Consider the following 9,531-nt stretch of genomic DNA (forward strand, 5'->3'; position numbering starts at 1 on the left):
AAATAACCTGCCCAAAAGCATGCAATGTGTTGAACAAGGATGACAATGCAGATCTCCAAATTCCCAATCCAGTATTTTCTCGGACAAAAATGATGTTAAAGTTCCTGATGATAGAGACTGTCATATATCAGGGTTACTAGGTGGCGCTGCAGTGCATAGAGCGCTGGGCCTGGAATCAGAGAGATCTAAGTTCAAATGTGACCTCAGACACTTACTAGCTGTGTGACCCTGACCAAGTCACTTAACCCTGTTTGCCTCAGGTTCCTCATCTGTAAAATTAGTTGGAGAAAGAAATGACAAACTACACCAGTATCTTTGACAAGAAAACCCCAAATGAATGAATTTGGACACAACTGAAATGAGTGAACAGCAAAAAATATCATGTCTCTTGTATTCCCAACTGTGCTCAGCAAGGACGATAACATGGTTTGTGGTTGCCAAATTTACCAAAACCGTGTTTCACATATTCCTTATAGGTGAAGAGGGTAAGGTATTCTCAGTCTAGGGTAGCTAGGTGGCACAATGGATAGAGCTCTGGATCTAGAATCAGTAAGACTCATCTTCCTGAGTTTGAATCCAGGCTCAGGCACTTACCAGCTATGTGACCCTGGGCAAGTCACTTAACCCTGTTTGCCTCAGTTTCTTCAACTGTAAAATGAGCCAGAGAAGGACGTGGCAAACCACTCCAGTGTTTTTGCCAAGAAAACCCCATATGGGGTCATGAAGAGTGTTGGACATGATGGAACAGCAACATTATCAGTCTAGTCCTCTTCTGCTCTATACTTCAGTGAGATGACATACCTTGTGATTGGAAGCAGCGGAGAAGGTAAAGAACAGTTTTTAAATTATTTATTATATGCTTAAGGTACTTTTTTTCAATGTATAATTTTAAGTCTAGATTATTTCCCCCTGGCTTTCATCCTCAAAGGAGAGATAAAGGTGTCCAAGGAGAAATCACTAGAGTCATAGAAAACTGGACAAAGCATATAGCATGCTAACGAAAGGGTACCCAATGTCACCTGGCTCTCAGGGTGTATCTGTCCTGAGCAAAGAGGCAGAGAGGTCCTGTAAATAGGAATTCACTGAGAGATAAGAGATGCAGGCAGAGTCAGTCAGAAGGGAAAAAGCTAGCTAGCTATTGCATCCTGCCCCATCAATCAAGAAACCAAGAACACTCATCAAGGGCAAAAGGTACAGGAACCTTCAAGGGCAAGAGAGGGCATGCCGCACTGGGGCGAGGGGACTAACCCCAGAAGGAAGGCCTTTGGAAGCCAGACGATAAAGGATCTCTCTTGTCCAGGAATCCAGGATTAAGTTGAGGACTTCTGGCCGCTCGTGACTAGCAAGTCTAGGCTGAAATGAATGTAAGCTCTTGTTGGCCTGTAGCCCTGGGAGATAGGAAGGGGTGAGAGAAAGGGAAGTGACCTTGGACTGCCATACCTAGAGCACCAACTATGGGAAGCAAATTCTAGGACTGGGACATTAGCAGCTTTGTCAACTTAATAGACATTAGCTAGAAACCTGCACCTTGACCTAACATTCATAGACCAGAAAAAGTTAGGATAAATTGACTCCAAAATAAGGAAGGAGGGACTCAGTCAAAATGAGGGGAAACAGGAGGAATAAGACTTCATTGCTAGGTATATCACATGTAGGGCCAGGACTGAGTGTTAAAACCTCTGCAAACCCATAAACTTTCCCCCTCGGTTTGTTATTGTAACCCCTCTATATATTTCCCCATAGTGCCTAGTTGGGTTTTTTTAAGGCCTTAAAAATACTTGTCATTGTGTGCTGGTTTTAGGGAATAGGGTAGGAAAGAAGGGGGAAGAAACTACCACAGAATTTACTAGAGTGGTGGCCAGCCAGCTCCCAACAGGGGAGACAGTGGCAGCAAGAAACCAGACAGGAAGAGCCAGAAGTCAAATCCTAATGGTTTCTGGAAGAAGGAAACTGTGGGGTGGTGAGTTTGCTAGACCTGCTGCCTTCTTTGGTGAGGTTTATCCTCATTTAGCATCATTCTCCACATATGGAGGAGGCAGGAGCTTCACCTGGTCCCTTCCCACGTCCTCTTATGGAACCCAATACATGCTGGCTACTGAACCAAAAAATAGCAGGAATTCATATTTTAGCCACATTTTAGGGTAGGGAGAGGGGATGGGACCATAAATTTAGAGCTAGAAGGGACCTTAGTGCCATCAATTCCAACACCTTCATTTTACAAATGAGGAAACTGAGGCACAGAGAAGTGACTTTCCCAAGGTTGTCCAGGGAGTAAGTAGCAGAGCTGGGATTCAAACTTCTGTCTTCTGACTCCAAATCCATCACCATTTCCACTCTGCCAGAGCATTTACCATGCTAGTCTTAGAATAAGAAAGACCTGGGTTCAAATACAGCCCTGGGCCTGAAGTCAGGAAGACCAGAGTTCAAATTCAGCCTCAGACACTTACCAACTCTGTGACCCTGGCCAAGTCACTTAACCTGTTTGCCTCAGTTTCCTCGTCTGTTGAAAAAAGAACAATAACAGCACTTGCTTCCCAGGGTTTTTGTGAGGATCAGATGAGATCATTGTAAAGTCCTTAGCACAGTGCCCAGCACATAGTAAGGTGCTACCTAAATGTTAAGTATTATTATTATTATTATTATTATTAAATACCATCTCTGACTCTTATTAGCTGAGTAATGATGAACAAGTCACTGAACCTCTCTGAACCTGAAACAAATCTCTAAAGACTGCTCTTTAGAAGGAGCTGTGATGTATCTTGGTGAAGGGAGTTCCCACAATGACAACATCACAGTCATTACAGTTGATATATTGACCCATCGGGTGCTTGGAGGGCTGTATCCCCAGGGCTGATCCTTAAATGAATATTCCACCACCATTTTGACAGGTTCCTAAGTGGCTGGCAAGATCCCTTGGGCACTAGCAGTGAGGAGAAGCTTTGGAACCTCTGCCTGGGAGTACTGTTTGAGCCGAATATCAGAGGTTTGTGGAAGAAGTTGTTCCCATCTCTCCCCTCATATGGCATGCCCTATGGCTTGGGGCCGCAGGTTCTTTTGCTTTTCTTCTCAAGGATGTAGGCTAGTGACTGTTTGCAAGGCTGTCTTATTGTCTCAAAGTCCATCTGACTTTTATAAACATCCAGCATTTTATAAAACAATGTGTAGCCCTAGAAGAAATCTGTGGGGCGGAGGCCAAGAGAAGTTGTTAGGACAGACACCAAAAGATAAACCTGAGCACTTTGAAAGGCCTGGGAGTCCAAAACAGAGAGTTCTCTGACTGCTAACGACCCAGCTCTCACCCTTGACTTTCCAACGTTCAACAGTAAGCAAGCATGAATATTTAAAGCTGGTTATAAATCTCCCCAGAGCTTGACTGCTGATTAAGCTCTGGGAAAGCGTGTAATGATGGAAACAGGATCTCTTGCTCTGAAAATAGTTTCCAGCGCCAGGTTTTGCCTCCATTTTAGCTGCTCTCACACAAGGCCCATCTACCTTAGTGAGAGGAGTATTCCAGAAAAACGCGCATAGGGTAGAATGGGCAGTTTTCTGGGGCCTCTTTATTAAGCTTGTCTGTTTCAGAATCTTTCTTTCAGCATGAATGCCTCTATCAAAAGTAGCAATGGCCAGAAATTTGACTGTGGCTGACCCATTAGTATAAGGTTTCTTAATTGGAGGGGAGAAAAAACAGAAAGAACTTTTTTGTTTTTCTTCTGAAAGCAAAAAGCTGGAAGAAAAATTATGTTTTCTCTTAACTGAATTTTCAGTTACTGGCTGTTCTCAGTCTGCCCTTAGAGACACCCAACCTAGAATGGCACAGGGCCATAGGGCATAGGAGACCCACGGGATCATGACAAGAAATGCTCATTCCTCCAAATATGTATAATGTTCCTCCAAATCATGGCCCTGGAGAGAGGGGGTGGACCTTGCCACGTGCTAAAGAGAATGAGAGGGCGTCAAGTAACATTTTGAAGTCTCCATGGTTGGTAATCAAGTGAAGGCTACTGAGAAATTTCTGAATAATTCAGGGCTATACATGCCTCACAATCAGAGATGGTCATTAGAATAAATCAAATAATCAGCTAATTGATCAATAATAATATATTAATTTATTAAATGCCTACTATATCATTGTTGATCAATAGGCTAATATGTGCCAGAAACTATGACAGGCCCCAAGGATGCCAATATTAACTGAGGGGCCAAGGGTAGTGCTCAGAGTGGAGGTAGGGTCAGTCCCAGGATTAATGACAAAGGTTAAGAGATAGAGGCCAAGGTCAGGCTATGGGGATTTATAGGCCCATAAGACCCAGAATTAGAATCTCAGATCTCAGGAGTCATCCACCCCAACTCCATCATTCTGCTGAAAGGTTCTTCTATTGGTCACCAGCCAGAAAGGCATCAAAGCTTGCCCTAAAACCCTCTAAGCTTTGGTCCATGGCAAGTACCATTAGCTCCATCCAGAAAAGTTGTTATTTATCCAAGGTCACATAAATAATAAGTGACATAGATGGGATTTGAAACTGGTTTTAATATTGATATAAACAAGAGGGCCAAGAAATTAACAAAATTCTCTTCATTTGGGGCCTTCCACTTTCTTTTGGCACATGAGTAGTTTGGTGCCCAGCTCTGTCAAGTCACCAAGTCAGTGAGAATGTAGGAACCTCCTATGTGCCCGGCACTATGCTAAGTGCTGGGAATACAAATAAAGGGGAAGGACAGTCTCTGACCTCAGGGAGTTCACATTGTAATGGCAGAGAAAACATGGAAACAAGCATGTGCAAAGAAGATACACACAAGAGAAACTGGAGATAATTGACTGAGGGAAGGCACTAGTATTTAGAGAGCTCGGGAAGGGCTTCTTGCAGAAGGTGGGCTTTTACCTGGGACTTGGAGGAAGCCAGGCAAGTCAAGGGGCACACCCAGGCATGGAGGATAGCTGGAGAAAATTCCCCCAGTTGCTGACGAAGTGTCTTGTGTGAGGAAGGATGAGGAGGCTGGTGTCACTGCATCACAGAGGACTTGGAGTAGAAGGCCTAAGAAGATTGGAAAGAAGGCAGAAGTGGAAGAGTCTAGGAAAGGCATTGAATGACTAGCAGAGGCATTGGGATGTATTGAATAGGGGTTGACAAAATCAGATATGCACTTTAGAGAAATCAATCTGTCTGCTGAGGAGAAGATGGACTGGAGAGGAGACTGTTGGGCTCCATCTACATTGAGCTGAACGTCTTCTGCCAAGATCACTTCCCATGTTGCTGTCCACGACCATAGCCATCCCAAAGCTGCAGCAGAAAGGTAGAGGGGACAATAGCTTCTTCTATCTCACTGCCATGCATTCTCCTAGGACTGAGCTCAGCTTGCTGGTAAGCAGTGAGGTAACACAAGGGCTCAGCTCATGGCATGAAGTTCCATTTGACCTGAAGGCAAAGAGGGGGCAGCCTAGAGGGAAGTCACACATTAAAAAGTGGAAGTCAACCTCAAAGTCATATTTCAATGAGAATGGTATACCTCTGAGTCCTGTTATAAAAGGTTAACATCACTTCCAAATCGTAGTCAGTCAATAAGCCTTTATTAAGCATTCAGGCACTGTGACAAAGTGACCCAGAGAAGACTTTGAGTTGGTTAACACACAAACACTCACAAGGTCCCACAAGATAAGGGGCGAGCACATTGGATGTGGAGTCAAATGTTCTGAGTTCAAAATCTGCACTCTCTGTTAACTAAGTATATTGTCTCTCAGGGCTGCCGTTTGCTCTTCTGAAAAATATGGAGACTGGGTTAGATGATCTCTGTGGTCCCTTCTGATATTCCATAATTCTGTGATTGTGTGAAAACTGTACAATGGATAGAGCCCTAGACCTGGAGTTGGGAAGACTTTAGTTTAAATCAGCCATGTGAACCTGGGCAAATCATTTCATCTTTTCTGCCTCAGTTACCTCATCTGCAAAATGGGAATAATAATAGCATTTACCTCCCAAGGTTCTTGTGAGGATAAAATGAAATAATGTTTGTAAAGCTTTTTGCAAATCTTAAAATTCTCTACAAATACAAGATATTATTCATTCAAGAAACTACTGTCATATTTATATACTTCAAATAGCAGATAAAAATTTTCAGGGGACAATCAATGAGCTAATGACTATGGTTGGTCTACATAGCCAAACAGAAGTAGTTTCCAATGCAGAGAGAGTCCTTTTGCATGTGCCTGAGTCCCACTGAGGTTATGTGACTTCTCCAGGATCATATAGCTAGCAAATTACAGAGGTAGGATTTGGATTCATGTCTTGCTAAAGCCAAGACCAACACATTATTTAGGAAAACCTCTCATACTGTTCTAAAGTAAAAAGAAGACTACCACTGCCTCATTTTTAACAATGAATTAAAGCTTCTAATATCCTCAAAAGGGCAGGGCAGCTAAGTGACATGGTGAATAGACTTCTGGGCCTGGAGTCAGGAAGACTAGAGAAGGAAATTGCAAATCACTCTAGCATCTTTGCCAAGAAAATCCACAAAAAGGGTTCATGAAGAGTCAGGCATGGCTGAAAACAATAACAACAACAAATTACTAAAAGAATCCTCACAAAATTTTAGGGTAGAAGATAGGGTAGCAATTCTAGTGCCTTGCTCAGTGATTGTAATTAATAACCATAACCAACAAGAGGCTAATTGAAACCGATGGTGAGACACAAATTCTATTCAAAGGAAGGTAGGTGACTATCTGTTATTTCAGGGCTTCCTTCCCAAAAAAATTTTTTGTTCAGTCATTTCAATAGTTTCAGTCATGTCTGACTCTTTATGACCCCATTTGAGGTTTTTCTGGAGTGGTTTGCCATTTCCTTCTCCAGCTCATTTCACAGGTGAGGCAAACAGGGTTAAGTGACTTGCCTGGGGTAGCACAGCTAGTAAGTGTCAGGCTGGATTTTAACTCAGGCCTTCTTGATTCTAGGCCTGGGTGCTCTGTCCACCATACCATCTAGTTTCCCCATTCCCAAGAACTACCTACATAATAAAAGCATGGGAAACAAATTTACTTTATTGGACAAATGACTTTAAACTGAAACTTGATGAATAAGAGGGTGGTAAAATTTCCGTGAGTTGTAATGCCAGACAGACTATATCTCTGGTTCACAGTAGAACATGATACAAAGAGCAGTTTTTATCTGCTAACAAGTGTTTGGTATTGTAATGATTAGGGAAAAGTCAGAAGCAAAGGCATTTTATCTTTGGCAGTTAGGTGGTGCAGTGGCTAGAACACTAATTCTGAATAAGGGAGATTTGAGTTCTGCCTCAGAAACTTACTAGCTGTATGACCCTGGGCAAGTCACTTACCTGTCTGCCTCAGTTTCCTCAGCTGTAAAATATGGGAAATAATAGTACCTATCTCCCGGGTTCATTGTGAGGATCAAATGACTTAATATTTGTAAAGTATTTAGAACAAGAGCTGGCACATTTTTGTTGTTATTGAATCGTGTCTGACTCTTCGTGACCCCTTTGGGGGTTTTCTTGGCACAGATACTGGAGTGGTTTGCCATTTTATTCTTCAGCTCATTTTACAGATGGGGAAACTGAGGCAAACAGGGTTAAGGGACTTGTCATGTAGCTAGTAAGTGTCCGAGGCTGGTTTGAACTCAAGAAGATGATTCCAAGCCCAATGCTCTACCCACTGCGCCACCTAATGGGTTCCCTTCCTCCCTATCTGGTCAAGGCTATTTTTCAGCAAAAGTAGAAAGTAGTAGAAGTCTATCACCAGCATCCCCCGCCTTCAAACTTTGGGGTTTTTTTCTCTCACATGTTTAGTTTTTTCTTGTGTTATTGATTCTTTCAAAGAAGCTTCTTCCATGGGATTTAGAACAAGAAGGAACCTTAGAGATTATCTAGGTAGAGATCACTAATGCTTTCCATGTTCTCTCCCCACCTGTCTTCTCCCTGAGTACAAAATCTGTTCTTGAAAAAAGGATCTGATAAACTTAAAGGCATTTTATTATAACAGTGACCTTTAGATACTGATTTAAAGTTTACAAAAGACTTAACAATATTTTCTCATTTGGTCCTTACATAAACACTGTGAGGTAAGTACTATAACTTCCATTATTCCCATTTTACAGAGAAGAAAACTGAGATTTATGGAGGTTAAGTGCTATCCCCAGAGCACCACAGAGTTGGGATATGAAGCCAGGTCTTTTCTGACTCTGAGTTTGGCATTCTTTTCATTACATAAAACCTGCAATATGATCTCCTTCTCCTTCCTCCCTCCCCTCCTCCAGAGCTTATATGAGGGCAGTTGTTGGGTTGGTAGTAAAATTTAGCTGGTCATTCATTCTCCTTGGAATAGAAGGCTATTTATACTTTAAGACAGATCAAAAAATATAAGTTAAAGACATGAAATTCTAAAGGTGAAATTTGAGGCATTAGCTTGGTGGGGGTAGGTGGGTTGGGGGTATTAGATGTGGAAGCTGGTATAAAACAAAACTAAATAGATAGGCTCAACCTTATTTGCCTCTGGGTAAGATTGGGCCTACAACTGGTCAATATTAAAAATATTATGCATCGCAATCTTGCCGTATTTGAATTTCCTTCATTATGATCAATTTAACCCAATGTAATAAGTATTTATTAAGTTCTTTCTGGGGCAGCTAAATGCTAATTAGCACAGTGGACAGAGTAGTGGGCTTGGAATCAGGAAAACTCATCTTCCTGAGTTCAAATCTGGCCTTAGACACTTACGAGCTATGTGAACACGGGTAAGTCACTTAACCCTGTTTACCTCAGTTTCCTCATCTGTAAAATGAGCTGGAGAAGGAAATTTCAAGCCACTCCAGTATCTCTGCCCAAAAAAAACCAACAACAAAAAACAAACAAACAAACATAAAACCTCTAAGGAGTTCTTCAAGGGTTAGACACAACACAACTGAACACCAACAACAGAGTATTGCATCAGGTACTGAGGGAGAGATTGACAATTAAGGGCAGAACACCCACCCTTAAGGGGCCTACATTGCAATGGGAGGGGGAAGAGGAAGGGGGGATACCACATATACACAAATGACATCAAAATTAAATATGGATGCATTAGAGGTGCAAAGGAAGCTTCTTCCACAGGAATTATAGCTAGAAGGGGCCTTAGAGATTATCTAGGTAGAGGTATCTAATGTTTTCCATACTCTCCCCCATCTGTCTTACTAAATACTTTTCACAATGCTCTTATTTGGTTTCATAACAGCCCAATACTGCAGGTATTATCAGAACTTTACAAATGACGACACTGAGGTTCAGAGAGGCAGAATTTAAATCTAAGTCTTTCTGATTCCAAATCTAGCTGTCTAAGTCAATATCTACTACAGAACTCTGAATTCAGTAAGTATCCAATAAATGTTTAATTAATTGAGTGAATGAATGTATGAATGAATGAATTAAAAATTCCAGGAAAGAAAAAACATTTTTAACAGGCAGGGTCAGGAATGGTTTTAAGGAGAAAGAATCATTTGAGTTGGGCCTTGAAGAATGAGAGGGATTTCATCAGGCAGAGATCGGTAG

Source organism: Phascolarctos cinereus, unplaced genomic scaffold, assembly GCF_003287225.1.
Source record: "Phascolarctos cinereus isolate Bilbo 61053 unplaced genomic scaffold, phaCin_HiC Scaffold_5;HRSCAF=322, whole genome shotgun sequence".
Lineage (NCBI taxonomy): Eukaryota > Metazoa > Chordata > Mammalia > Diprotodontia > Phascolarctidae > Phascolarctos > Phascolarctos cinereus.